This window comes from Corythoichthys intestinalis, chromosome 21, assembly GCF_030265065.1.
Source record: "Corythoichthys intestinalis isolate RoL2023-P3 chromosome 21, ASM3026506v1, whole genome shotgun sequence".
NCBI lineage: Eukaryota > Metazoa > Chordata > Actinopteri > Syngnathiformes > Syngnathidae > Corythoichthys > Corythoichthys intestinalis.
The window spans coordinates 22,945,095-22,968,937 of NC_080415.1; the positions used below are offsets into that span (position 1 = coordinate 22,945,095).

Consider the following 23,843-nt stretch of genomic DNA (forward strand, 5'->3'; position numbering starts at 1 on the left):
CTGCCTTTCATATGGCTTTTGCATTTAAAAAAAAAAAGGTTAACTCACTCCTTTTCATCGACTGGGACCAACGTCCAATCCATTTGAATTGCAATGTTGTTTTCGTCAACGATGACGATAACGAAAATATTTTGTCGACGAACAATTTTTTCATGACCAAAACGAGCTAAAAACGTGTCTTGGGAGACTAAAACATAACAAAACGAATGCCAGTTTTCGTCTGACGAGACGAGAATGAGATGAAAATGCGCCATAGTTTCCGTCATATGTTAACAATGTGTGACATTTTCTAATCATATGTGTTAGCCTGCATCGTAGCAGTGTTTGATCGTGTATCTCATGTGACCTGCTGCGCCCCGCCCCACACACAAACTCACCCGTGGCCTCGCCAAGCTCCAGATTTGCTTGTTTTGAAACAAAAAGATTTGTTATCTTGGCTGGAGAGAATATTCCATGTTGCTTTAGCCTTTAAAGAGCATACGACAGGAGAAAAAAAAAAGTCTTAAATAGCATTATTATGTGAATTAGAATCATATTTTGAGACGATTAGACTATATACAACAATTTAGCAAAGCGCAGATGACGAGAAATTAGTCTTTTAATCTGCCGGTTAGCCACGCCTACCATTATAGGGCTCTAGCGTCCCCAACAGGTGGATGACTTCAGCGGGTGACTGGGCTCATCGGTTTTAGTACTCAGCCCATTGAGGGGGAATTATTCAGAACGAGGAAAACGCGACGAAGAAAGCCGCAAAATGTCATTGTTTCAGTCTCTCTACTCCAGTATTTTTACAGGATATTCTTTTTATCCAAGTATTTTCCCCAATTGCTAAATAAATGGCATGGTCATGACAAATAACAGTCTTGTGCTAAATGGAATATGAAATAATAAAAATGCACTTATTCAGGACGACATGGCAAAATTACTCCATAATGGTCAAAACTGTCGACTTTACTGTCGCACCTCCCGAATGATATTTTATGACACCTAAATCGGACATACTGTGTGTCATTTCCCTTCCCCGGCGTCGGAGAATGTAAACAAACCAAGAGGCGTGACAGCTAGATGACATGCTAACCCGAACCGAGTGATGTTTCAAAGTCTTCGAAGCGGAAAATCACACATAACTAGCCCGGATTATTTGACATGACGACTGGGTTGTCGATTGTCTTCGCGGATCGGCAAACCGCCCGGCGAAGAGCAATTTACAGTTCGTTCCACGGAGGAGGGTGGCTGCAGTTGTTGTGCAGCTAACGTGCAGCTAATGTGCATCTGGAGAGCTTTTTATATGCCTATCAATGATCAAACGTAAGTAGTCCTTTATTTAAAGAAAGTTTGTAGTGTTTACTTTGTAATCGCTGTATTCGTATTTGACATAATACAAAACAAGATGTTTACTCACTTCCTCGTAAGTCCAATGGTCCCACAGTAGTAGGGCTTGTTATGGCCAATATCCACGGTGAATGGGAACCTTTTGAAACTCCAAAAAGGCGCACACGCCTCTCCCTTATAAAGCAAGATTTTTCTGCAGCCGTTTTGGCTGGCGTGATGCGAAAAATAAACATATTAATCCACAAAATCAGCTGAATCCTTAGTCCTCATACACAACAGTAACGCTGTTTAGTGAAGAGGACGCCTTCAGTCGTACACGTCACAGCGCACTCCTCCTCAATGCAAGACCGAAGCTGGAAGTCACTCATTTTCATGGCGTGGGATTAAAAAAGACTAAATAAATATAGCGATCGCTTCCACACACATCCAAGCGGTCCAGATCATTCAGGAGCATAAAATACTGCATGTATTATGAAATAAACATGCTTTTTCGTGTCACATGCACTTAAAGGTCTGTGCTGAGTGATCATCACACACTAAATGTGTTAGCATTAGCGTTTAGCGTGGCAAACGTCATCTTAAACTCTTGGACATTTTTTTTTTTTTACATCCAGTATGGCAAACAGCTGTATTAATTGGAAAATAATGCACTGTTTTCCTGTTGAGTGTGTATTATCATCACGAAGATGGCGATGTCCTTGTAGACGCTACAATTATATACTCGTCTGTTAATTTTCATTTAAAATTATTATATTTTTGAATGAAAAATTTGGAATTTTATAGACGAAAACATTTTGAGTCATTGTAAACTAAAACTAGACGAAGACGAACACATTTTGAAATGAACTAAAATATGACTAAAAGTTATTTTCGTCCAAACGACTAAGACTAGGACGAAAATTAAAAGGGCTGCCAAAAACAACACTGCCCAGTTCATATGGATTGGACATCTATTCCCGTCAATGGCACTGACACATAATCATTCACTTACTTTGAGGAAATATGTCACCGTTTCGGAGCATAACGAATGGGAAAGATACTCAAAATACAATCAGCAGGATGCCATGGCAGGCCTGGAAGAAAGGAAATAACTCACCTGTATTGACGTTAATCCTCAATTCTTCACCTCGGAAGACCCCCCCACCCATCCACACAGCAGGCGGAGAAACACCCCAGCACCCTCAGTCTTGTGCTCCTGAGAAGTAAAAAGAAACGTTTAAGCTTTTCTCCCTCCATTTTGACTAGTTCTCACATTCGAGGCAACGTCTGAGTCCAATTCCCGACTTCTCTATGACTAAATCCCACTTTAGTTTGTATCCTGTTATGGTTATGCATCAATTGCATTTTTTTTTATCCCTCTACAGTTTCCCGCTTGAGTCACAGCCTGTTAAGAATATCACATCAGATGTCAAAGCTTGTAAAAAAAAAAAAAAAAAAAAAAAATCCATCCGCGCGTATAACCTCGACTCAAGGTTGTGGTTGACAGGACAAGGCTAGAAGCTCCAAATATAAAAACCTCAGAGAAAATGGTAGCAATCGCTTGTGTCCTACACTTTTTTTTTTGTAAATATTGTGGCAAGTAGTTTTTTATTCTTGAAAAATATAGTGAAGAGAGGTCGCTGGGGGGTCGAGCTGCACAGGATGGCTGCTTCAGACACCTTAATATTATTTATCAACAGCTCGGGTGGGCAAAAAAAAAAAAAATCAATGTTTTCCATGCAGTAAACAGTTTATAATAACACGGGATGGAAAAAGCTCAACTGCAACACAATTGATTTGTTTAAGTATAACAACACGACACAGCGAAGCAGTTGGCGCGGACTGGAGTGAAGGGAATGATTGGCAGTGTGAAACCACAAGAAGTAATTGAGCGACTGACTGCTGGCAAAGAGCATATGTGAAATACACGCACTTGTTATCCAATTAAGTGTGTTTTTTTATTGTACCAACAGAGGAAAATGCAACTTGAGCTCAATTAAAGGCATACATAAAGGAAAAAAACACTCTCCATATGGATGCGAATAAAGACGTTTTACAGTACTTTATGTAAGGGAAATGCACACAGTCATGTTTCATGAATTAACTAATTAAAAATATAATTACTATGTAAATTGAGGTTCTTTCAATATTCTATGTACCTCACTAGGGTTGTAGTACATGTTGGTTGTTTAAAAAAATCCCCATAAATAGAAAAATACAATAATGGTATAAGAAAAAGAAGATATACCGTTTGGCCAAAATATAGGACGGCCCTGATTATAAGACAACCCCCTGTTTTTCAAGACTCAAGTTTGAAAAAAGACTTTTTGACCACCAAATTAATGTTTATACAGAAAATATTTACAGTACATCCGAAACAAATGATTATAATAATAAATTTGAGAGAAAAAGCATGTTATTTTGCCTCATTCAAATCTTAATATCTGAACATTTAAATATGTAAACTAAAGTGCAATCATATTCATAAATGAATGGCTTCTGGTTTTTGAAATGTAAATAAACCAATCGATTGTGATAAAACAACAAAATTACAGTAACTGCATTAACCATCAAAGTGAGGTCTAACTGTAACTGTAGTCTTGAAATAAATCTGAATAAGGAAGAACATTGCAATAAAATAATTCAAACTGGTTAAACTTGAGAGTAGCTGAGATCTGTCATGACAGAACATCGCTTCAATGATATCTGGCGCCATCTAGCGTCGTGAATGGGTATAATGTCTAGACCACGAATATAAGACGACCCCCTCTTTTTCAGTCTTATTTCAATGCAAAAAACACCGTCTTATATTCGGGCCAATACGGTAATGTATTATATCTAGACGTGCCGATTACCGGTTTCAATGTATACCGAGGTATAAAAACATCAAGGTTTCAAAAACGCAAAAATTTTCCGTCATGCCATTCCTAAGGTATTAGCTATTTTTTATGTCCCAAAAACGCATGAAGAAAACCCTCACTTGCAGTCGCAAGGCTCAACCCTCCCCCACCGGTTGTTGCACAGTATCAATCAGTCACCTGTGCTACACGATGGCTGGAGGAGGTGAAACTCCTGAACTTTTTCCCCCATCGAAGAAAACGAAATCGCTCGTATGGGAATACTTTGGCGACAGAATGAATTTGAATACCTCCAATATGATTTCACATTTATACATAAATAAAGGTTAGTAAATACTGTAATGAAGTTTCCCACCAACTACAACAGTTAACTCTAGCGTGTTTAGTGTGTCCAGCGGTGGTAAAACGTGGTGTTTCTTTCTTTCTGGCAACTCTCTGTGTTGAGAAAGAGAGTGTGTGGATAATGTCAACATGATGCGAGTCATATACACAGGCTTTTTATGGAAAATAATTATTTTTGTTCTGATGGTAATAATGTTGAGCTGTGGCTGTGGGTTTATGCTCACATAAAGGACTACATTTATTTTAATTTATAATATTTTGTTGCTTTTTTCTTAACATTATACTGATGTTACTGATGCTAATATGTTTTGAAAAATAAAAATCCTATTCAATGGAAAAAAGGGTTGATGGTTTTTTTAACCCATATATCTCAAAGTAACACAATTTAGAGCTGTAATTGCAATACCGTGAAACCGTTATATTTTGCCTTCAGGTAATCAGGTTAAATTATGTCCATTTCAGAGGTTTCAATTTCATATTTGTTTCTATTTTTTACTATAAAATTCTCAACATAATTGAAATTACGTTTTTATGTACTCCTTTGTTATCAATATTTTTATTTTTAATATTGATATGATCCAAAGTGTTTTTTTATTTTGAGTTTGTCACATTATTTTTTAAAAATTTTCTGCGTATTTTTTTTTTTCCATTTTAAACAAGTTAATCGATCATAATAATTTACTGTATGTCCCTAAAAAATAGAATTTAACTGACCTGCTTTGTTTCTTTAAAATGTATTTTTAAGAATACATATTAACGGTCTTTGTGCAAGTTTTAATGCATCATATTTGTTGACATTTGTTCTCATATTTCTTGTATTTGACAAACTATCATTTCTGATATTTTCATGTTTTCTTATATTTTTTCCAAATATTTTTGTCCATATTTTCTATTGTATGTATAACAATAACATATTACCAAACAAAGTATTTACAGCTGCTTTGTTTATCTCTTATGTTGTCCAGTATGCATAATGCTCACTATTATAGAGGGACAAATATAGATATAATATTAACTTGCCCGGGCAGAGAAAATAACAGCAGGTAATCTTTGCAAAACATCTGAAGGGCAAAATCCAAAGCAGATCATCAAGCAGGACGCTCGTGTGCGACTGTACCCATAATACAATGTGCCTCAAACTACAGTGGCGGGTGGTCCAGGCCGCATATGTGAAAGGAGTCGATACATCCGGAGCAAACTGTGCTATGATGCCGTATGACTGCTAACTCATCAGAATTCCTCGGGAAGGTTCAATTTGGAACCTCCTGATGTGTGCAAAAATAAGAAATACAAAAATAAAAACAAAAGCCAGGGGAGTAAATTATGTTCAGACATAAAACACCTCTGCCTGCCTCTTTAAAGGCTGCTACAAAGGTGCATTTATCATTGTTATTATCCTTCTGAGAGGCCCTCCTGCGTTTAATTGGGTCCTCATGGAGTCTAAATCCCTTTTGGTTGACTTTGGCCACAAGCGGTCTGCATCAGGGCTTTTTGCTGGCTGAATGAAAGGCAGTCATCCCGAGCAAAGCAACTGTGAAAAACTGCTTTGGAGCAGGATGCTACTTAGCTAAACTCGCAAGTACAGACCACTTTTTTCAATCTTGGAAACAGAAAACAAATCATATTTATTGGGGATTTTGTATCCCACAGGAAGAACATCATGTGTGATGTCCCACAGGGGTCAATTCTAATCCCGCTGTTTTTCCACCTTTACATGCTTCTGTTTTTTCAAGTCAAACAAAAACGCTTTCAGTCGACACAAGTTAAACTATCAAAACTCTTGACCACCAAAATTTAAAATCTTCCCTTATAAAAAAAATAAATAAATAATAAAATTGGGAAACCACCGTTTACCTCCCTATAATGCCTCAACTCTGTGTAACCTTCGCCAAAGAAAGTTATGACTTAGAAGACGGCTTCTTCTTGTGAATGCACTGTGAGATAACGCCAACCCCGCTTTTCAACAAAAGACCTCGAGGGACATTTGAAGTCAAAGAAGCAAGGCTAGAAATATTTGTGAAGATTAAATAATTTGGGGGGGTGAAAAGTTGAAAACTCTCAATCGGAATATTCACATTAAAAGTCTTTTTTTTAATGTGAAATTGCTCCCCCTGTAGCCTGTAAATTTACTTAATATGATGACGCGGTGGTACGATATTAAAAAAGTTTATTTTGAGGTGGTTTTAGTGATTTTATTTCTGAATCTGATTATTATTTATCCCATTTTGATGATTTTCTGTACTACTTATCTGTATCCTGCAGAGGCACTGTGGATTTGTGTTTGATATCAAAGTCAGATTTTTTTCCAATGCTGTAACCTTGTTATCCAGTTCAGTAGTAGAGTGTGATGACCCAGTGTTTCCTAAACACACTCACACACACACATGCTGCAGGTCTGTGACGACTTGAGCGAGGCGCGATTAGATAAGGCAAAGGCACGCGGCGACGTTGTGTAAAGCCATAAATGCAAAAAGGGATCACTGCGGGGCTGATTGCAGGTTGGCTTGCTCTGTTGATTACCACAAAATGCAGATGCCTTTTTAAGCACTGCTACTGTAATTAGACACACGCACAGCAGTGCTAAACTATCACACGAAGGTGAACACCTCGCTTTTTGCCTGAGGCATAGTGCAGAAATTTGTGAATGATGGGTGCAGTTGCCTCGAGATTAATAGTTTAACTCAAGGGTGTTAAACTCATTTAGGTCTAAAGCCATAATGTATTTACACTTCATATGAATGTATAAGCACCTCCTTATATGTGAGTCATGTGAGAGAAAAATAAACAACTATTAGCTCTCTTGGAAATTTCAACAGTCTGACGTGTTTTAAAACTCCGCCTCTCACTCAGCGGGAGCTGTATTGCTATATGTCACCACAAGATTTTAAAAAGTTTGGATTTTATTTTCCCCCAAAATCTGAAAATGGTCATTTGAGAAAGATGGTTTTGTTAAAGGGAACCTCGGACTTAGACTTGTAGGCTCTAAATAGCAGCAATCTTTCTCTTTTACTGAAATATGTTATTAGAAACGTATATTTTTGCTATTGATTTAAAAATCTATAACATTTAGTACATGTTTTGACCTACGGAGGGCGCCATGTTTTACGCGTGCATTGCTTTCTAGGGGTGATGACGCGGTTGGTCTGGAATGGGAAAATAGCTGTGCTGTGCTGTGATTGCACCAGTCGTCATAGCTAGTATGACGACTGGCATGGTTTTGTCACATTCTGCTGCCGGTGTAGGTTCACTATCCTCTTCCCCTCACTATCCACTCGCTCTCGCTATATGATTGGCCGAAGAGTCGAAATGCTCTCCCGTGAAATGCCTGTTTAAAAATGTTCCCGTTGTTACTTCTTGCGTTCGCTTAAAAGTGCTCATTTAAAAAGGAAAATCGATGGATGATACTACACACAGAGCGTATTATTAACAAATGCTAAAGTTGTATATTCATATAGCGAGAATAAGGAAGGTCACTGACAAGCGCAGGCCCCCGCGAGTCGATAGTGAGGGGAATAGGATAGTGCGCCTACACCGGTCTGATTGTTTTGTTACAGAACTGTGGGATGAGTTCCCATCGTCGTACCTGCATCCAATTCCAGCTCATCAACAGTGTCTTTAAAACGATCGTAGGCGGCTTGCCAAGATATTGACTTGCTGCCATTTGACAGCTTGTATATCCCTTCATTGCTAGTTGCATCATTTCCTTGTTTTTTTGTTTTGTTTTTTTGTCTGCCTCTCACCCCGGTTTCCCTCGTTTTTTAATTGTATTTTTTACTGACTTACGGGACCATCACGGACACTTCTCGTGGCTCCCTTTTTGCGATCGCATGTTTTTTTTGTGTGTTCAATAAACTCTTTTTTTCTCACCCTATGTTATTGTTGTCTGAAGTGAGCCGCGTTTTCTAATCCACGTTCAAACCAGCCGCCCTTTCTTTTCAGTTGCTTTTCCCTTTCAGGTTTTACCACACAGACAGACAACACATGTGGGTTGTGATTACGTTATAAGGAAAATCGTGACTCTAACGTCACGCGGAAGTAAACCCCACTCTTCTTTCGCACGGGAAACGCGGGTTCGAATCCTACTGGAGACCTTCATTTAATTGCTTCTGCTGCTCATTTTGTGAAATATCGACAGTGCTGTCCTGCTCATCACTTTTCCACTTGTGTTCAAATTGGAAGGGCAGAACCAAAAGCATGTTTATGTATATATCGAGTGACACTGTGGAAGTACCCCAGTGACGTCACCGCCGAGAGTGCATTGCGTTATCAACAACTATGGCGACCTACAAGTTAAACTAATTTTCACATTTTATAAAACCGAAAACATTGACTCATTCACTCCCAGCCATTTTCACCGGAGCGAGGCCGTTCGCTCCTGGCCGTTTTACTGGGTTTTGACTGATTTTGCAAGGCCCACAGAAAATTCTGTTCCATTGCTATATAAACATGGAACCCACCAAAACAAAGATTAGACTCTCTTCTTTCAGCATAAAAAAAATTCATGTCTTTTTCCATTCTTTAGAAATCAGCATTAGAAAATAGCTTAGTTTGAGCAATTTTCCAATTTCGGATGAAAAAACGGAGAAATTGAGCTTTTTCTGAAAGCACACATTTCAAACATAACTTTTTAAAAATAACAAAAAATAACAGCTATTTTTCGCTTATTTGACATCCCAATCATCTGAATAATGTTTTCGTTCTACAAAATAACAACAAGACAAATAGAGCTTCACAATACAAAATAACAACAAGACAAATAGAGCTTCACAAAGTAACAATTTATTTACACTAGTGCTGCAACGATTAATCGATTAACTCGAGTATTCGATTAGAAAAAAATATTCAAATTAAATTTTATTGCTTCGAGTATTTGTTTAATTAAAGTGACGTTGTAATGGTTTATGTTGAAAGTTTTTGCATTTAGTTTTATTGATTAGGGTGGATACACTTCCCTCTGGTCTGCCTCTTTTCACATGGCTGAATCCAACTGCTCCCTGTTAAGACAAACGTAAGTTTTTGTTTGAGCTAATGTCATTCATAATTTAGTTTATTGGTATATTCAGCCGTTTTTTGTGGGAATATGTGTCTGAACCATTTGTTAAGAGCATTGTAAAAAAAAACCTAAGCATTTTATAGCGTTTAAGCTAGCGGAATTTTCTATCTAAGATAGCCTATTCTTTTGTTGTACATAGATCCTTATTTTTAGAAAAACAATTATACCGTTTGAAACTCAGCTCAGGTATTCTAATATTTCATGTTCCTTATCCGATTACTCGACTATTCGAACTAACTTGTCCATCGATTAATCGACTACTAAAATATTCGATAGCTGCAGCCCTAATTTACACATAAGTTAACTATTGAACTGTTGAAGTATTTGCGCACATAACAACGGGTAAGGCTCTCGGCTGCTCCCGGTTGAATAAGGTGGCTCTGATGAGTCCAGATCAAGATCAGTCTCACTTTTTTCATCATCATCATCTTCATCATTGGTTTCAACCTAGGGCTAAGTAGTAACGCAACGTGAGCTCGCAGAACGCGTGTGGAACCTGACGCTGTTGTGGACGTCACCGTCCGTCTCATCAAGATAGATTTTATTGAATCCTTCTTTGACGATGGTTTTGTTTTCTTTTCAAAACACTCCTCCAGTGTCGTTTGCCTTTTTTACCTATCTTTCTCCACATTTTTCTCAAATTCTCACGCGGCTTCACAAGATCCCTCCAACTTCCGTTTCCTGACTATTTTTCTTCACTTCCTTTCTTGGCCCGAGTTCTTACCAAATGCGCTACTGACCTCCAGTGGCCAGTTTTATTGCTTTAAAATGGGTTTTGAGCTTTGTGCATTGTATCTTAGATAGATAGGAACTAGAGCTGTCCCGACTAGTCAACGTTGTCGACGTCATAAATGACGTAAATGCGTCAACGGGCAAAACATACCGTGGACGGGTAATGATGGGTTGAAAAAAAAATTACATGCGGATAAAGTTTAGAATGGCGGGCGCTCGCGATGCAAGCGGTTGTTACTGGCACCCCCAAGGGGGCCGCTGTTATTTCAATGTGACCGGCATTGTCAGATTGAGCAAAGAGGAAGCATTTGTGGGCGAGTGAGAGAGAGGGAGCGAGATCGGTGAGTTGGGAAAGTGCGCAGGTACCGCGAAGTTCAGTGGCTGCATCCCCCACGTTTTTGTTTTGGTCAATAAAAGTATCTAAAAAGAGCCATCCGACGCCTCTCGGTGTTTTTATGCACGCCGCCGCCTTCCTGGGGAAGAAATCGGACAAACCGACAACAAGCCAAGTGAATCGCCGCTTCACACTTCACTACGGCCAGGAGTTGAAAACACCGCCAATTACCAAAAAGGGCAGAATTGGTGACACGTGAAAGTGGCATAAAGCCAAAAAAGCGGACCAGAATAGCCAGAGCCAGGAATTATTTCAAGGAAAATATGGAGGGTGCCCCTGTGTGTACTCTTTGCTAAGCTGAGCTCGCATACCACAGTAGCACGTCGGTTATGAACGAACACTTGAAGCGCCGTCACCCAAGTATAATTTTCGAAGACAACAAGAAACAACAAGCTAGCGGATTGTAAGTCCATACAACTTTCTAACGATTTTTTAAAAATGGAAGTTACCTTTATGTGCGTCGTATCAAGGTGCATTTTTATTTACTAAAATAATTAATATAGATATTATATAATTATACAATATATATTTTTAATTATTATTAAATTTATTATGATCATGGAAGCTCCCACATTGTCTATATACATATAGTAGTATACTATATTTAAACAAATAAATTAATACTATATATTTAATTTTTGTTACGGTGAGTATGTGTGCCTCTCATTCAAAATAATTGTGGTAATATTTCAGTGTGCCCTCTACTTTATCTATTTTCAGGTTAAAACAAACAAAAGTTGAACAGTTTTTCCCCTCCCCCAAAAATGCAGAATGCACACCAGAAAAAGCATCTGAACTCACACAAAGTATTCTGAAAATGGTTGTCCGGGACATTGAAATTCATTTTAACATTTAGAACAATATAGACAATGACATACCACAAAAAGAGTAAGAATTGTTTTGACTCCTGTTAAAGAGGTGAAGTCTTAGTGTTTCCGTTTACATTTTTTTCGCACTATTTAATGCCGGCAGCATTTGACCTAATTGTTTGTGATTTATTATTGGTATTTATGTTATTTATTTATACGTTAATTAAGAATTTAGGTGTTCCAAAATGTTTTTTGTGAATTAATAAGCTTCAACAAAAATTTCATTATTAAAGTAGTAGAAAAAAAAATTATTATTGGATTAGCTGACTAATTGGGAGGAAATTAGTCGTTTGGGACAGCCCTAATAGGAACCTATAGATGCCTCTTGTCAAAAAAAAAAAAAAAACGCAAAAGATGCATAAATACGTTTTTGGGACACTGAAGCAATTAAAAATAGAACGTATTTATACGTTTTTGGGAGCAAATGAGTTACGAGGGGTTTGATTATCAAATTATTATAACTCATCCTAACACTTATCTTTTAAGAACTACAAGTCTTTCTGTCTGTGGTTCCCTTTAAGAATGGATAACTGCAATGTCTCTTTTAGTGATTTAGGGCAATATAAATAAACCTGACTTGACTTCGTTGCAGTCTCTCATCACTATAACGTGAGACAAACATTGTATGCAATCCACTTCGGCTCAATTTGGTATGGATTTAGCTTTCACATTACTGTTGTGAAGGCCACCAAATTGATTGCGATGCAAACCATACAACATAGCTGGTCTTGCTATAAACCTTTCCCTGCACTTCTGTCGCAAATCACCCCTGACACTCTACTCCACTCCTACTCTTTTCTTCACCGCTCTTCCACACTCATTACCCTGAGATCTACACAAAATACACAGCGTGTGAAGAGTACCATGTATTACATACAAGTGGAGACTCCCGACAACATACTCTGTGGTGGTAAGTGTAACCAGGGAAAGGTGGCCTTCTCGTAACATCTTTTTTCCCCATTACTGTTTTTATACAAAAAAAAAAATGTAGAGAGAAAGGAGGCTGAGGTCTGGGGGGGGCATGTCCTCTGAGGAATCCGGGGCGGGAAAAGGCAGCACATGACTATTGGGAGGGAAAATGATTAAAGGCTGAGATGAACACAATCTGCTGGTGCCAGAGGAAAGGGGAAGGAATTTCCAGGGCCAATAAGTGAAGCATCACAGGGGGGGCATGAGGTGGAAGTGGAGGGGGGCTACCTTTCGCCGCTACTCAACCCTGACTGTGCTGGCCGAGGCACATTTCTTGCATCCGCTTTTTAAAATAGCCTTCAGCGTGCATTCTAACGGTGCTCGCGATATTGATTTTTACAGCACTCCTGCAGCCTTCTTGTCAGACGCTCAATGGGGTCTAGAAAATGGGGCTCCTGCGGACGTTGCGATGACTCTGGCGACATCAATAATGCTACGTTTTCATTATGTTTCCGGCAGCTGCGGCAAACTTGTCTGAAGCTGATGTACAAAATTAGAGGGGATGGACGTATAGTCCACTGTGGTAAAAAAGTGGCGACAAAACCTGAAAGTGAGAAAGAGGGCCTACTTATAAATGGGACAGAACGAATACGTATTACCCAGTATCTCATGGTCCTTTTAAGTTTTTCACACTTTTCATGGTTCTCGCAGAGTTTTGGTGTATGTTAGTTGCAACGCACCCGTGCCCGATGCATACTATACCTACTACAGTTCTGACAGCAGGGGAGCTTCTTTTAAGTGTGCCATACTGCAAACATGCTCTAAAATTGCCCAGCACCTACCTTTATCCTGCAAAAAGCCTTGACAGAACATGAAAAACATGTCAGACCTTGATCAGAACATGAAAAACCTGAGAGAATCCATCAGAACGTGACGGCCGGGAGGAAACCTACTGGCACTTTTGGTAGACCGTGGGATGAACCATTGTACAGCCCCTTCCCCTAAGGGATACAGTAATAGATCGTGAGAAAAAAAAAATAATTAAAAAAAAAATACATAAAAAATACAGCTAACATTTCCAGCAAATGGCACAGCCATTTAACACATTGTAACCACTGCATAACCAACTAAAAGAGGCTGAAGACAACAAAAGGCCGAAGCGTCTCATAGCTCTGGTACACTAACAACAATCAATTAGCAATTCCTCAATTTCTCAGCGGCAGCGGAGTGGAAGGTGTCTTAATGAGTCCCATTTCCATTAGGCGCTTGACTCAAGAGGCACCACGAGAAGCCTTCTCCGCCAGCTCCTCAGTCTCCACGCCTAATGACTGCGAGAGTGGATTACTCCCGTCAGTTCCTCGCTGCTCTTTGTTTATCCCCAGTGTTAATAATAGTCAACCATTACAATGCATTAACACAGCCGAGACAGAGAAAGAGCAGTGCTTTTTCTGCGGTGTGGTGCCGTTCACTGATCTCAAAGACAAACCAAGTGAACCAGTTGAGGGCGACTAAATCATCGCGGCTAATTTAAGTGGTTTGTTACATGGTGTTGTGGTCAAGACCATGACCAAGACCAAACAAAGACTGACTAAAAGCCAGAGAATCTGTTGCATTTAATCCTGCTTTGGATGTTTAAAATAATTTGCATGAAGCCCTTTTTATGTACAGAAAAAACCTCCTTACCACAGACTGAACTGCAATGTTTCATTACGAAGGAGTCTAGAAAGAACCTTGCCCAAAACCTCTTCTTTGTACTTCACTGTGTTTGGCCAGTTCTATGTTCAGGATGGATTAGCAAAAGGTCAATTGTATATAAAGGAATATAATGTAGTGCTTTTATTTCAGTGTGTCAAGCCTGGGTTGTTCTGATCAATACGTGCTATCCCAAGGCGCCATCACTCTCTTCCTCCGCTCTCAGTCTTGAGCTTCATCCCTGTAGTGTACATATACACAGCTGCGGAACGGGTAAAAATGAAACGCCTCAGCAGAAAAACACACGCTAGCAGAAACGATCTTCGACCGCTCAGGTCGTGAATTGGACTAACTGCGCTTAGCACTGGCTGTCGCCATCAGGCTTAATAGCAGCACTTGCAATCCACCGTAATAGTGGAAGGCATCCATGGAAGTGGCTGGGATGCTCGTCCATCAAAAGCCGATCAAGGAACGAATACGGCTACCAGGGGATGGTGGTTTTACAATGTTTAACAAACACAAACAAGGGAAGAAATCCATTGAATGCAGGGTTTTGTCAACCCTCTAGCTTACTGTATCTTGATTCCACCTTACAAATTTGGCAAAATGTATGTACCAGTATGGTATTCAGGCGGTACGATAACCTTAAGCCAAAATATCACAGTTTCACGGTATCACTGTTTTGCAATTACAGCTCTAAAATGAGTTACTTTGAGATATCTGCATTAAAAAAAAAAAAGTAAGAAAAACATATTAGCAAATTGTAACAGAAGAATAATGTTAAGTTAAATAAAAAACAAAATATTCTAAATAAAATTAAAATTCAGTTCTTTAGGTGAGCCTAAACCCACAGCTACAGCTCAATATTTTTACCATCAGAACAAAAATAATTGAATTATTTTCCAGAAAAAGCACGTGTCTGACTCGTATCATGTTTACATTATATGCACACTTTCTTTCTCAACACAGACAGTTGCCAGAGAGAGAAAAAAAAAACATGTCTTACCAACGCTAGACACACTAAACACGCTGGAGGTAACTCTCGTAGCTGGTGGGAAACATTCATGACAGTGTGTAGTAGAAGTGGGAATCTTTGGGCACCTAACGATTCGATTACGATTCAGAGGCTACGATTCGATTATAAATCGATTATTGATGACCCCCCCCCCCCCCCCCCCCCGCTATTAGCTGCTAATGTTTTGTACATTAGTTACAAAAACTGTAAAAAAAAAAAAAAAAAAAGGCTCGCAGGCTTAAATAAACGACTATTTCAGTATCAAGTTAACAGTTGAAAACAATAAATAATATACTCAAATCCCCATTCTGTATCAGCAGCTTTAAACTACATTCAATTAATTTAATGTTGTCAATCAACCGTTAAAGTTGTTAAAATTGCTCCTGTTATTCCATAATTTCCCTTTTTTCTACTTTTGACGTGAAAGTTTTAAAACTCTTTTAAAGATAGATTCAAGTCAATATTTTACCGATTCAGGAGTATTTTAGATAAAAAGTTAATCAGGTTCGCTTGGAAGGTTCGCTACAACAGCCTTGCAGGGAAGTCTACTGCTTTAAGATGGCGGCCGTTTACTAACGCCCGCATCTAGCTTTTTTTACATGTGCTGTTAACGCCACCGAGTCTATAATGCATCTAGTCCTATATAAATATGATATCTACCGTACCATTATGTGGATGTACTTTGTAGCAGCTGTCAGGTATGTTGTTGTTTTTTTATCTCGAGCTAGAGCCGTGAGTTGAGCATTGGCATTACCCGAGGGGCCGGGTAATGACAAGCATGATGTTTAGCTTCTCTCGCTGCGTTCCTCATTGCGTCCCGAAGACCGCGCGGTGCGCGGAGTGTGTTTTACTTCCGCTTTACTGGACATATTTCAATAATCGGAATTTGGATGTTTGTGAATCGTTCTCGAATATTCCACGGCCGAATCGAGAATAATCTAAGAATCGGAAATTTCGCACACCTCTAGTGTTTACTAACCTTTAATTTTGTATTAATGCGAAATCATATTGGAGGTATTGCCTCCTCGGCAGCCAACCTCCGCAAACATTTTACATGTCGGTTTACATTTTGGCGGGCGTCTGTAACTTTTCTGCAGCCGAAGTATTCCAATACCAGCGATTTTGTTTTCTTTGATGGGAGAAAAAAAGTTCACGAGTTTCACCTCCTCCAGTCATCGTGTAGCACAGCTGACTCACTGACAATGAGCAACAACCGGTTGGGGATGGTTGGGTCTTGTAACAAGCTAGGGATTTCTCCATTCATTTTTGGGACATAAAAAATAGCAAATACCTTAGGGACGGTTTTGAAACCTTGACATTTTCATACCTTGGTATACCTTGAAACCGGTAATCGGCTCACGTCTATTTGGCACTTAGGCTTACATAATTCTGTGAATTGTTAAAGTTGGAAACTTACTTTTACATAAATAAATAAGGAAAAAAGGGATGTTGTTGCTATTCTTTCTAAAAAAAAATAAATAAATAAAATAAATTTTTAAAAAATCCCCGCCATAACCACCCATGAAAATTTGATGGAAACTTTCCAGAAATCTACCAGATATCTTCCCCACCCCTTTGCAACCCTAGTGGCATGAAGATGACATTTTGGTTGAAACATCTATTTTTAGTGGATTTGGAGGGTACTAATGAGGAGGGAAAAAACTCAAGTGATGAAATCTCGTGTTTCCATCTGACACTAAAACGCTTCAAGTGCCCTTCATTATTAATGTCCGGGGGATCAGGAGCAGAAAGCAGCCGCTCTTATCAATCATTCATTGGCTTTCCATTGAGAAACGCAACTGTGCCAATTGTGACTTGGAGCAGCAAAAACAACACAAAAGAAAACCAAAATCAAGGATCCAGGCAATCTATATCAATTTAAGACTGATTTGTTGTTTATTGTCGACCCAACCAAAATATTAGAAGCCTATAGGCCACTAAAACTCTCTTAAAGACAAAACAAGACAAAGATTTAATCACTTTAAAATTGAACATTTTTGGCTCATGTTCAGAACAGTAATTCTTTTACAAACGCACCAAAATTGAATGGGATGCCGATAAGCAGTTATTGTTATCCATGCACAAATTATACAGTTGGGCAAATAGGTATTTAGTCAACCACTAATTGTGCAAGTTCTCCCAATTGAAAATATTAGAGGCCTGTAATTGTCAACATGGGTAAATCTCAACCATGAGAGACAGAATGTGGAAAAAAAAAACAGAAAATCACACTGTTTGATTTTTTAAGAATGTATTTACAAATCATGGTGGAAAATAAGTATTTGGTCAATACCAAAACTTAATCTCAATACTTTGTTATGTACTCTTTGTTGGCAATAACCAGTGTTGTTAATAACGGCGTTACAATATAACGGCGTTACTAACGGCGTTATTTTTTTCAGTAATGAGTAATCTAATTAATTACTTTTCTCATCTTGGCAACGCCGTTACCGTTACTGAGGCGGGAAAGGCGTGCGTTACTATACGTTACTAAGTTGGTTGAATAAAAAAAAAGTCTGAGAGAAACGGACTCACGGGGACGAGAGCAGAGCAGGAGTGGGGAAGACGCCGTTGCAACCGCGATGCTAGGTGGCTCCAATAATACCTGACTGCAGCCATAGCCGACAAACTACGCCCACAGGACACGGTAGATATCATATTATAGAACTAGATGCAAATGATAGACACTGCTGCACTGCCAACATGTTTTAAGGACTACATATGTTTGTAAACAGCCGCCATCTTAAAGCAGTAGACCTCTCAGGAAGGCCCTGATGTAGAGATCCTTCCTAGCGAACCTAAGTAATTTTTTTAAATCTAAAATGCTCCTAAATCGGCAAAATCTTAACTTAAATCTATCTTTAAATGATGAAACAGTTTTAAAACTTACACGTTTAAAGTAGACAGAAGGGAACTAATGCAATAACGGGAGAAATTTTAACAACTTTAACGATTGATTCACAACTTTAAATGACTTCCACACATAGCAAAGGTTACTAGCTAGTTATCGCAATACCCTTGTGTCTAGTTAAGTGGAGGGTAAAGAATTGGGCTAGGGCCAATTGTCCCCCAAACACTTTAAGCTTCACATTGTGTGACCTGTGTGTGTTTTTTTTTTTTTTTTTGAGAAAGAAAAAAACATATCACTAGTTACTTTGCCAAGTAACTAATTACTCTTACATTCAGGTAACTGAGTTACTAACGCAATTACTTTTTGGGAGAAGTAATTTGTAACTGTAATTAATTACTTTTTTAAAGTAAAATTAACAACACTGCATGGCACTAAATGCGTTAATAGACAGCCGCCATCTTAAAGCAGTAGACTTTTTAGGATGGCTCTGTTGTAGAGAACCTTCCTAGCGAACCTAAGTAACTTTTTATCTTTTTTTAATCTTTTTATATAAATACTTCTAAATCGGAAAAATCTTGACTTGAATCTATCTTTAAATGATGAAACAGTTTTAAAACATTCATATGTCGAAGGTAGAGAGAAGGGAACAAATGCAATAATGGGAGCAATTTTAACAACTTTTTACAGTTGATTCAGGGTAAAGGGTAAATTAGGGTAAAGAATTGGGCTCGGGCCAATTGTACCAAAAACCTTCACAAAAAACTTCACATAGTGTGGCCAATGTTTTTTTTTTTTTTTTTTTTGGAGGGAAAAAAAAAAAAGTAATTATCACCAATTACTTTGCCAAGTAACTAATTACTCTTACATTCAGGTAATTGAGTTACTAACGCAATTACTTTTTGGGAGAAGTAATTTGTAACTATAATTAATTACTTTTTTTCAGTAAGATTAACAACACTGGCAATAACATAGGCCAAACGTTTTCTGTAACTCTTCACAAGCTTTTCACACACTGTTGCTGGTATTTTGGCCCATTCCTCCATGCAGATCTCTTCTAGAGCAGTGATGTTTTGGGGCTGTCGTTGGGCAACGCGGACTTTCAACTCCCTCCACAGATTTTCTATAGGGTTGAGATCTGGAGACTGACTAGGCCACTCCAGGACCTTGAAATGCTTCTTACGAAGCCACTCCTTTCTTGCCCTGGCTGTGTGTTTGGGATCATTGTCATGCTGAAAGACCCAGACACGTCTCATCTTCAATGCCCTTGCTGATGGAAGGAGATTTTCACTCAAAATCTCTCGATACATGGCCCCATTCATTCTTTCTTTTACACAGATCAGTCGTCCTGGTCCCTTTGCAGAAAAACGGCCCCAAAGCATTATGTTTCCACCCCCATGCTTCACGGTGGTTATGGTGTTCTTCGGATGCAATTCAGTATTCTTTTTCCTCCAAACACGAGAACCTGTTTCTCTACCAAAAAGTTCCATTTTGGTTTCATCTGACCATAACACATTCTCCCAGTCCTCTTCTGGATCATCCAAATGCTCTCTAGCGAACCGCAGACGGGCCTGGACGTGTACTTTCTTCAGCAGGGGGACACGTCTGGCAGTGCAGGATTTGAGTCCCTGGCGGCGCATTGTGTTACTGATAGTAGCCTTTGTTACTGTGGTCCCAGCTCTCTGTAGGTCATTCACTAGGTCCCCCCCCGAGTGGTCCTGGAATTTTTGCTCACCGTTCTTGTTACCATTTTGACGCCATGGGGTGAGATCTTGCATGGAGCCCCAGATCGAGGAACATTATCAGTGGTCTTGTATGTCTTCCATTTTCTAATAATTGCTCCCACAGTTGATTTCTTTACACCAAAATTTTTACCTATTGCAGATTCAGTCTTCCCAGCCTGGTGCAGGTCTACAATTTTGTCTCTGGTGTCCTTTGACAGCTCTTTGGTCTTGGCCATAGTGGAGTTTGGAGTGTGACTGACTGAGTTGTGGACAGGTGTCTTTTATAACGATAATGGGTTAAAACAGATACCATTAATACAAGTAACGAGTGGAGCCTCGTTAGACCTCGTTAGAAGACGTTAGACCTCTTTGAGAACCAGAAATCTTGCTTGTTTGTAGGTGACCAAATACTTATTTTCCACTCTAATTTGGAAGTAAATTCTTTAAAAATCAAACAATGTGATTTTCTGTTTTTTTTCCACATTCTGTCGCTCATGGTTGAGGTTTACCTATGACTGTTAACAATTACAGGCCTCTCTAATCTTTTCAAGTAGGAGAACTTGCACAATTGGTGGTTGACTAAATACTTATTTGCCCCACTGTAACTGCATTCACAGATAAATAAGTCTAAGTACCAAGTCAATTTCTGGTCCAATTTTACTCCTTGGCTGCATTTGACAGCAATAGAAGTTTAATCCATTTGGACTGGGAAGGCTGGCAACAATCATTCGCTGCCAGCCTCTCCCAGTTCAAATTGATTAGACGTCTATTCCTGCAAATGACAAAATTCCAACAGGATAACATCCTTGATAAGTGTTTTACAAGTTTCGACCCACCCTGATATTCCTACAGCTCGCTTTTTTAGGTACTACTTTTATCCTAATTGTGTACTCTCAATGTGTGAATGTGTGAAGCCCTCCAACTTTTCCATTAATACCCTCAGGCTCCCCCCAATTCCTTTGAATGCTAAGCAGCAGCAGCATAGCAGACCGTGTCATCTGCGCACCGCAGGGGAGACCTTTCCAAGCGGCAGCAAATTCCTCATTTTGTCTGAGAAAAAAGATTCTACACAAACCACAGGTGTGTACATGAGCCACCACCAATGCTATGTTTTCCACAATTACTCGCAAGGTCAACTTTCCACCCCACGTTTCTTGTTAAGAGGTAAAACCCATCGGGGGAGGGGGGGGGGGACTTCCTCTTGACCCCAACAGGAAATGTTTTAGCTTTGCCGGCATGCACTGGGAAAGCCACTAATGCAATTCTTCCCAAGCTTTCAAGCAGTCCTCGGGACACCAAAATGAGGGATTATGTGATCTGGCTAACATGCTGTAGCCTTGCATAATCGATACTAATCAATGGCGAAACGTAGACGGAAAATAAATTTTCCACCTCGGAACTAAAACTTGAAGGAATCCCTGAACTTCATTCAGGGACTCTTCTAAGATCTGCCGTAAAAACATCACGGCCGTAGACAAAGGCCGAGCAGGTGACAACTTAGGCGGGAGGAAGTGCATGCATGAGTGGGAGGTAAGTTAGCCTAGTGGAGGTCAAATCGTGTCCCTTAAGGCACAGGTGTCAAACTCAAAGCCTAGGGGCCACATCTGGCCCGCCACATCTTTTCGCGTGGCCAGTGAAAGAAAAATCATGCATGTTTCACTAAGGGCTCAGACTGCGACCTTCTAGTTTCATTTTGCGACTAAAGTTAGAGCCAGTGCGAGTATTTTTTTTTATTCATGTACTTGCACATGCGCGACCAGTAACATGCAACACTGCAGTTAGGGTTGGGCATTGTTTGAATTTGAACAGTTCCAGTTCCGATTCCACGTTTCAATTCTCGATTCCGATTCTTTTAATAGGCAGCATAAAAAAATTGCATAGTTTATATTACCGTATTGGCCCGAATATAAGACGGCCCTGATTATAAGACGACCCCCTGTTTTTCAAGACTCAAGTTTGAAAAAAAGACTTTTTGAACACCAAATTAATTTTTAAACAGAAAATAATTACAGTACATCTGAAACATGATTATAACAATATATTTGAGAGAAAAAGCATGTTATTTAGCCTCATTCAAATCTTAATATCTCAACATTTAAATATGTAAACTAAAGTGCAATCACATTCTTAAATGAATGGCTTCTGGTTTTTGAAATGTAAATAAACCTATAATATATTGTGATAAAAAAACAAAATTGCAATAACTGCATTAACCATCAAAGTGAAGTCTAACTGTAACTGTAGTCTTGAAACAAATCTGAATAAGGAAAAACATTGCAATAAAATAATGCAAACTGGTTAAACTAGAGTAGCTGAGATCTGTCATGACACAACATCGCTTCAATGATATCTGGCGTCATGAGTGGGTATAATGTCTAGACCGCGAATATAAGACGACTCCCACTTTTTCAGTCTTATTTCAGTGCAAAAAAACACAGTCTTATATTTTGGCTAATACGGTATTTGTTGAGGTGTGTGAAATTTTCGATTCTTAGATTATTCGCGATTCGGCCGTGGAAGATTCGAGAACGATTCACAACGATCCAAATTCCGATTACTGAAACATGCCAAGTAAAGCGGAACTAAAATTTCCGCTTATTTCAATGCAAAAAAACACCGTCTTATATTCGGGCCAATAAGGTAATTTCTTCTCGATTTTTTAAAAAATTATATTAACTTTCAATTAACTTTGCTTTGAATTTCTCACAGAGCTATTTTTAAGTTGTATATAAATATTAGTCTTTGAACTTAAATATGAAGTTTCTTTCCACAGGAGTGCACTTTCACCAAGATGTTTACTTTTCAAAAGCTCACGAAGAAAACATTTCTTTCACATATTGCCTATGTTTTAGAGTGTCTTATGCGGCAGGCGTTTATTGTATTGCATTGTTTGTTTTAGGTGGTAGTTCTACAAGTAGTAGTTAAGGGCTGACATCTTGTTCTGGCCCATCCCCCAAGTTAACTCCTATTTAAAAGTTTGACTTCTTTCTAACGGATATATTGTTTAACGTCCAAAAGATATCACTATTGTAACACCACACTCTACAGTTTTTCTTTGGTTTTGCTATGTGCGCTTGGCTTTCCCTAGTGGTGACTTACTGGAAGCAGCGGGCAAAAAGAATTTAATACTTTAGTTGGAAAATAATCCTTGAGGTGTAAAGACGCTACACACCTCCTCTGGACATCACATCGTAGGGAACCCTTGATAAAACAAAATCTGTAAGTTTGCACGTTTTAACAGAGGATCTGACATCATTTCAGTGTGTATATTCTGTTACTTTGTTGTCATTTATGTGAAGCGAAGCAACACGTTTTTGTGCTAAGCTCAATTCGCCACTTTATTTGATGTGCTCATAATGGAGCTAGTCTTCATGTGACTTCTTTGTAGTGTTCGGCAGCTATTTTTTCAAGTCAATGGTCAGGGCATCGAAACTTGGAATCGAAATTTTTTTTAAAATCGATTAAAAAAATTTTTTTTTTTTTTGCTGACAAACTTAATGGTTAAATCCACTAGTTGGCGGACAGGTAATGAGCCAAGGGAAAATACAACAGAAGAAAAAGAAGGTGGAGGTGGGCAATGTGTGGAGCGGGTTATAATTGGAGTAGCGGGTAAATTTGATAGCACCTGGCCTGTTCACTCCAGACGTGGCTCCGCCCATTTTGACGGCTGCGTCTTCGGCAAAAATAGAAAATAGCACAAACCGGAGATCGACCTAACGCAGCCGGTATAATTTGAACGATAGGATAGAATGGAAACGGATTGGCTCCAGCGCTTTATCTTGCCGGACCCGGACCGCAAGCGCGTCTGATAATTTGGCCTTTAGTCTGGCTCAGAGGCTCGACACACGGGAGGCGATCGCCGTTGAGCTGAAAGCCAACACATTGGGGGCGATTCAACCGCAGCAGCACGCGACACGCACCGCCTTCTGCCTGCGCGTCATTGCTAGTCTCTGATTAGCTCTGAATTTGGAGGGCAGTTTAAAATTCTGGTCTTTTGCTAGCACCAACAACTTCCAATACCACTGCTTTTTTATTAATGCTCCGGAAATCAAGCCGAGAGGCATCATAAAGTATGTGGTGGTCGCACACTGCTAAA

The 23,843-nt window shown here is 39.1% G+C and overlaps 2 protein-coding genes across 2 annotated transcripts in view; one reads left to right on the forward strand and one right to left on the reverse strand.

Annotated features, from left to right (window-relative positions):
• The window catches only part of LOC130909140 (zinc finger MIZ domain-containing protein 1-like), a 175,233-nt gene that overhangs the window by 134,650 nt on the left and 16,740 nt on the right, over nt 1–23,843 (reverse strand). The window contains exon 2 of the mRNA XM_057825258.1: nt 2,429–2,527. The gene's annotated coding sequence lies outside the window, so the exon portion shown is untranslated. The remainder of the gene's footprint in view (nt 1–2,428; nt 2,528–23,843) is intronic.
• polr3a (polymerase (RNA) III (DNA directed) polypeptide A) overlaps nt 1–23,843 on the forward strand; it is a 168,989-nt gene that overhangs the window by 11,676 nt on the left and 133,470 nt on the right. The gene's annotated exons all lie outside the window — the stretch shown is intronic.